Source organism: Rhipicephalus microplus, chromosome 1 (assembly GCF_043290135.1).
Source record: "Rhipicephalus microplus isolate Deutch F79 chromosome 1, USDA_Rmic, whole genome shotgun sequence".
Classification (NCBI taxonomy): Eukaryota; Metazoa; Arthropoda; class Arachnida; order Ixodida; family Ixodidae; genus Rhipicephalus; species Rhipicephalus microplus.
This window is the reverse complement of record NC_134700.1, coordinates 158,386,007-158,391,762: the sequence shown is the minus strand read 5'-3', so window position 1 is coordinate 158,391,762 and position 5,756 is coordinate 158,386,007. Positions and strand designations below refer to the sequence as shown.

At 44.9% G+C, this 5,756-nt stretch overlaps 2 non-coding genes across 2 annotated transcripts; both read right to left on the bottom strand.

Moving 5' to 3' along the window:
• Nucleotides 1–4,519: 4,519 nt before the first annotated feature.
• TRNAK-CUU (transfer RNA lysine (anticodon CUU)) lies at nucleotides 4,520–4,592 on the bottom strand. Its single transcript has one exon. It is a non-coding gene; the product is annotated as a tRNA-Lys (tRNA).
• Nucleotides 4,593–4,968: 376 nt separating this feature from the next.
• TRNAT-CGU (transfer RNA threonine (anticodon CGU)) lies at nucleotides 4,969–5,041 on the bottom strand. Its single transcript has one exon. It is a non-coding gene; the product is annotated as a tRNA-Thr (tRNA).
• Nucleotides 5,042–5,756: the final 715 nt, after the last annotated feature.

Here is a 5,756-nt window from a genome sequence, read left to right as displayed (position 1 = left end):
GGTATACCCATCTATATCTACTATGTGCGCATTCATGTCTCCTAGTATAATTATCTCGCACTCTCTTCCTAACTCCTGAATGTCCTTTGATATACACTCTACCATTGTCTGGTTTTCCTCTCTGGCCTTTGCTCCCGTCCACAAGTACATGAAACCAAGAAGTGTCATTTGACCTGCCACTTTCTCTTTTAGCCATAAATGTTGCTTGCACTCCTGCTTGACCCTTTGCCAGTCTGTACTTTTATGAATGAATGCTCCAATACCACCCCCTTTCTGCTGCCTTCTGTTCTATTACAATATTCCCTCGCGTAGTCTGAATTGTTCGGAGGTTGTTCCATGTCCCTGAGATGTGTTTCTACAAAACCGTATACCATCGGCCTCTCTTCTCTTAGCTGTTCTTCTATCTCTTTCCACTTCAGCCTGTTCCTACCACCCTGCATGTTAATATACCCTATGTCTGAATGGGCTCGGCGCTCGTGGCTACGTCTATTTATGCCACGGACTCTACCTATCTTAGATATTGGTGCCACTTTGGAATCGTATCTGCCCATACCACCTGTAGAAAAGTCTCCCTGGTTGTTTTCCTCGTTACTAGCTATCCTGCACACCGAAAGGCTCGCTTGCCCACCCCCCCCAAAAAAAAGCTACTGCGCGTCCTGCAAGCCGCCAACCCACCTCATGACCTAGCCGCCCATCGAAGTGAATTCTGTCTCGTTGAAAACCACCCCACCTATGCACCTCTCTGTTTATTTCCACCACCTCAAAGCCTTTCTGTCGACTCATCCGCCATGTCTCTTGGTTTGCGTTGACAACCGCTGTTTGCAGGTTGCTATCACGCACCGGTACCTGTGGTATCGTGCATATCACTACCTGTACCTTAGGAGAAGTGGCGCGCATGTCATCGACGCCTTTCGCCAGTGTGGTTGCTAGTCCTGCTGTATCTTCATTTAAGACATCGTTTAAACCGCCTTAAATTATCACGAGGTTTCGTCTATCAGCTGTAGTTTTGAGTTTTGCGCTCCCTTGCCTCATGACTGCTTCAAGCTTGCGTCCTGAGAACGCCCCTACTGCAACCCTCTTGTCACCTCTTACCCTCTCTTTGATGGCTTCTATGCTTCAATTTATATTCGAGTACCAAGCGATTATCACATGCTGTGACTTTTCAGCTGGAGCGTCCTGCACCTGGGGGCTACTTGCACCTGTGACGCCAGCTGCTTTGTCCCCTCCCAGCCCCACCACTACCTCGCTGAAGCTGGGCCTTGCGACAATTGAACCGGCTAAACCTGTATTTTCAAAACTTGCTTGCTCTTCCTTCTCCACTGTTCTGGTTGCGGGTTCCCTACTGTTCTCTCCGTAGGCCGCTTCTTTGTTCAGCTTCGCTAGTGCGTCCTCGGCGGACTTCAGTCTTTCTCCCATTGCCCTCGTTTTCTCTTTCTCTGTCGCCAACGCAGTCTCGAGCTCGGCGATTCTCATCAGCAGTTCACTCTGGGCAACCATCATTTTCTCCATTTTTTCCTCGACCTCACCTTGCCTACACTTCGCGTGTGCCTCTTCTCCATGCGCTTCTACGCTTGGGTCAACTTTCAAACCCACTCCTCATCCTGAGCACTTTACAGTCTTTTTAACCATGTCTTTCTGACACCAATTGTCCCTATACTCGATAATTACTAAAGTCGAGCCCTGCACTACGAAAAAAAAGAAAGTCTAAGCTCTACTACAAAAATTTGCGTGTTCATTGTACGCGCACCTCCCCCACGGGGTGGCAAAAGAAAAGAAACAACAAAAAATTCAAACACACACACCCGCACTAACTAATGAATACCTGGTGACTGGTCCCCGGAAAAGCCGTACCATAAAATAAGTGCAACGAAGATTTCAACCGCTGCCTTATAATTATAAAGATAAGCTCAAAACATGCAAAAACACTTATCTGCGCAGTCGATCCGGAGCGCTCAAAAAACACGTTCATCCACCGTGGCAGCCCGAACTGAACTCGCCTGGTTAAATCAGTGCCATCTAGCGGGGCCCAGTTGAACCAAAACACGTCTGCTCGCTCAAAGCCAGTGCAGGATATTGATCAACGGCTGTTGTTTCTGCTGCGGCTCCCCCTGCTTTCGTTTTGTTCGGCCGCGCAGTAAAGCCCGGCAACGTTGTGCACGGCAACGGTGACGTCCGACGGTATGGCGGGTAATTGTAGGTGAGCTAACCCAATGGGGACCACTAAAACGTGGTGTTATTTCAAAATAAGCACTTTTTGGCACAAAAGTAACACTACGAGGTTTCCGGACCGCTATTTCAACAATCAACGTCCACCTAATAGTTCACTTTAGTGTCCCTTTAATAGGATTGAACTTTGTGGTATTCTCACAGGGTTGTGACACGGTCTAGTGGAGCAGACTGGGTGTTCAGATTTAACTGTTTATTCGTCCGAACTTGTGGCCACAAAAAAGGAAAGCCCGATTACAGCAAGGCACTGGCACTGATTGCGGTGAACAGAGCGTCGGCCGTCGATCAACTGCTCAGCGGCGAAGCGCGTTAGTATTTACACAGTTGACATCGATTATTTTAGCGTTATCGCTAGCGGTGACGTAGGTTCCAAAGCTATCTGTAATATGTTCCCTAAGTGGCGTAATCTTAACAAAGCGATCTACTGCAGTTCTGAAGCTTCTGGAACATTGTAGGCATCGTTTGCGCTGAGAATTACTGACTAAGAAATGGAACAATAACAAAGCTTGAGGAGGAACTGTGACAGTATACATCCAGGAAAATGCTAACTGCGTCGTGTCGCCTATCTAGCACGGCCATGATGTTTGTCGGGGCGCGCGTAAGCGGGGAATGCTTCACATCCACTCGTGACAGGCGCGCGTCGCAGGGCTATTAGGGGCGAAGCTCCTTATGCCGTTCGTCGTGCGTCCGCGATGTTTTGTAGTAGTAATAGGTATAGCCACCTCTCGTCCAGCCCTTGAAATGTCTGCTGGATGGCGCTACTTCTATATGATGAATAAGTGATGAAAAGATGTGAGATGGCGGTACTAGGAGTGCTCACTAGACGGACGGATGGACAGACAGACAAATGCACGAAATGGCGCACGGATGGACAGACAGGTGGTTGCACGGATTGATGCATGGATGGACACACGGATGGACGGGCGCATGGACGGTCACACGGAAGGACACATGGACGGACGCACGAATGAACAGATGAACGGAAGCGCGGACGGACCGATGGACGCTTCGCCCCACTTATCGTTATTGAGTCCGCTGATATGCTGTATTTTTTTGTTTGAATGAACGCCATGTGCAAGACCGACGCTTGGGCTAAGGACGTCACTTCGCGGTGTGTTAAGGTGTTGACAAAATCGCACTTGTATCGAAAACGCGCTGAAGTGAAAGACGCGTGTCAGTGTGCGTTGCAAGTGCTAAATGTGGAGGCCACAGTAATAATGACCTACCTTACCGCTCCAAAAGGGCGACACTACCCGCTGTTGAAGAGTGCTCCATGATATATATATATATATATATATATATATATATATATATATATATATATATATATATATATATATATATATATATATATATATAGCCTACGACCTTCGCATAACGCGTTCGATGCTTTAACCACTGAGGTATAGCTCACTGGTTAGAGCATCGAACGCTTTATCCGAAGGTCGTCGGTAAGATTCCTGCTCACGGCAAGTTATTTTTCCACGCACTTTTCTTTCTTCTTATTTAAGTACATTGGTTCTAATAACTTCTTCTATACATTCCTTGGTAGTATTGTCTGTTAGATCTCATTATTATTGTGTCGAGACACGGAAAAACGAGCCCTTACGTATCATACAATTCTTTCCATTATTTCTCTCTCTCTCTCTCTCTCTCTATATATATATATATATATATATATATAAGGGAAAGAAGTGTATACCTAAGGGCTCGTTTTTCCGTGTTTTAACACAATAATAATGAGATTAGATCTAACAGACAGTAATGCCAAGGAATGTACAGGGGAAGTTAATAGAACCAATGGAATGTAAATAAGAAGAAAGAAAAGTCGATGAAAAAATAACCAGCCGTGAGCAGGAATCGAACATAAGACCTTCGAATTACGCGTTCGATGCTCTAACCACTGAACTATCACAGCGGCCCTCCCTCCATTCACTTTTTTGGGTTTATCTGTGAATTTAGAAGTAGGAGTGACAGTGAGCGCCATCTATAAGCCAAACGACGAGTGTGAAAACACTCTTATGCGCATGTTTGGCGTCACGTAGCACGTGAACTTCTTATGAGTGGGCAGCTGATTAATTGTCCTTCTTATACAACCTAAACACACCAAGTCTGCCAGTACGAGACGCTCGTTCAATGAAATAAGGGAAAGAAGTGTATACCTAAGGGCTCGTTTTTCCGTGTTTTAACACAATAATAATGAGATCTAACAGACAGTAATGCCAAGGAATATAAGTTATTAGAACCAATGGAATGTAAATAAGAAGAAAGAAAAGTGGATGAAAAAATAACCAGCCGTGAGCAGGAATCGAACCTACGACCTTGGAATTAAGCGTTCGATGCTCTAACCACTGAGCTATCACAGCGGCCCTCCCTCAATCCACTTTTTTGGGTTTATCTGTGAATTTAGTAGTAGGAGTGACAGTCAGCGCCATCTATAAGCCAAACAACGAGCGTGAAAAACACTCTTATGCGCATGTTTGGCGTCACGTAGCACGTGAACTTCTTATGAGCGGGCAGCTGATTAATTGTCCCTCTTATACAACCTAAACACACCAAGTCTGCCAGTACGAGACGCTCGTTCAATGAAATAAGGGAAAGAAGTGTATACCTAAGGGCTCGTTTTTCCGTGTTTTAACACAATATTAATGAGATCTAACAGACAGTAATGCCATGGAATGTAAGTTATTAGAACCAATGGAATGTAAATAAGAAGAAAGAAAAGTGGATGAAAAAATAACCAGCCGTGAGCAGGAATCGAACCTACGACCTTCGAATTACGCGTTCGATGCTCTAACCACTGAGCTATCACAGCGGCCCTCCCTCAATCCACTTTTTCGGGTTTATCTGTGAATTTAGAAGTAGGAGTGACAGTCAGCGCCATCTATAAGCCAAACGACGAGTGTGAAAACACTCTTATGCGCATGTTTGGCGTCACGTAGCACGTGAACTTCTTATGAGCGGGCAGCTGATTAATTGTCCCTCTTATATAACCTAAACACATCAAGTCTGCCAGTACGAGACGCTCGTTCAATGAAATAAGGGAAAGAAGTGTATACCTAAGGGCTCGTTTTTCCGTGTTTTAACACAATAATAATGAGATCTAACAGACAGTAATGCCATGGAATGTAAGTTATTAGAACCAATGGAATGTAAATAAGAAGAAAGAAAAGTGGATGAAAAAATAACCAGCTGTGAGCAGGAATCGAACCTACGACCTTCGAATAACGCGTTCGATGCTCTAACCACTGAGCTACCACTGCGGCCTTCCCTCCATCCACTTTTCCCTTCCACTTTTCCCTCCACTTTTCCCTCCATTGGCATATATATATATATATATATATATATATATATATATATATATATATATATATATATATATATATATATATATATATATCGCGAGTTTGTACATCAGTTAGAATGTGGGGCCGTTGCCCAGCTGGCTCGGCACTGCCATTTGAAGGAACTTTTTTTGTTGACATGTGATTGCTTACATTTTTTCGACGTCGTTTCCGCGATGGAAATAC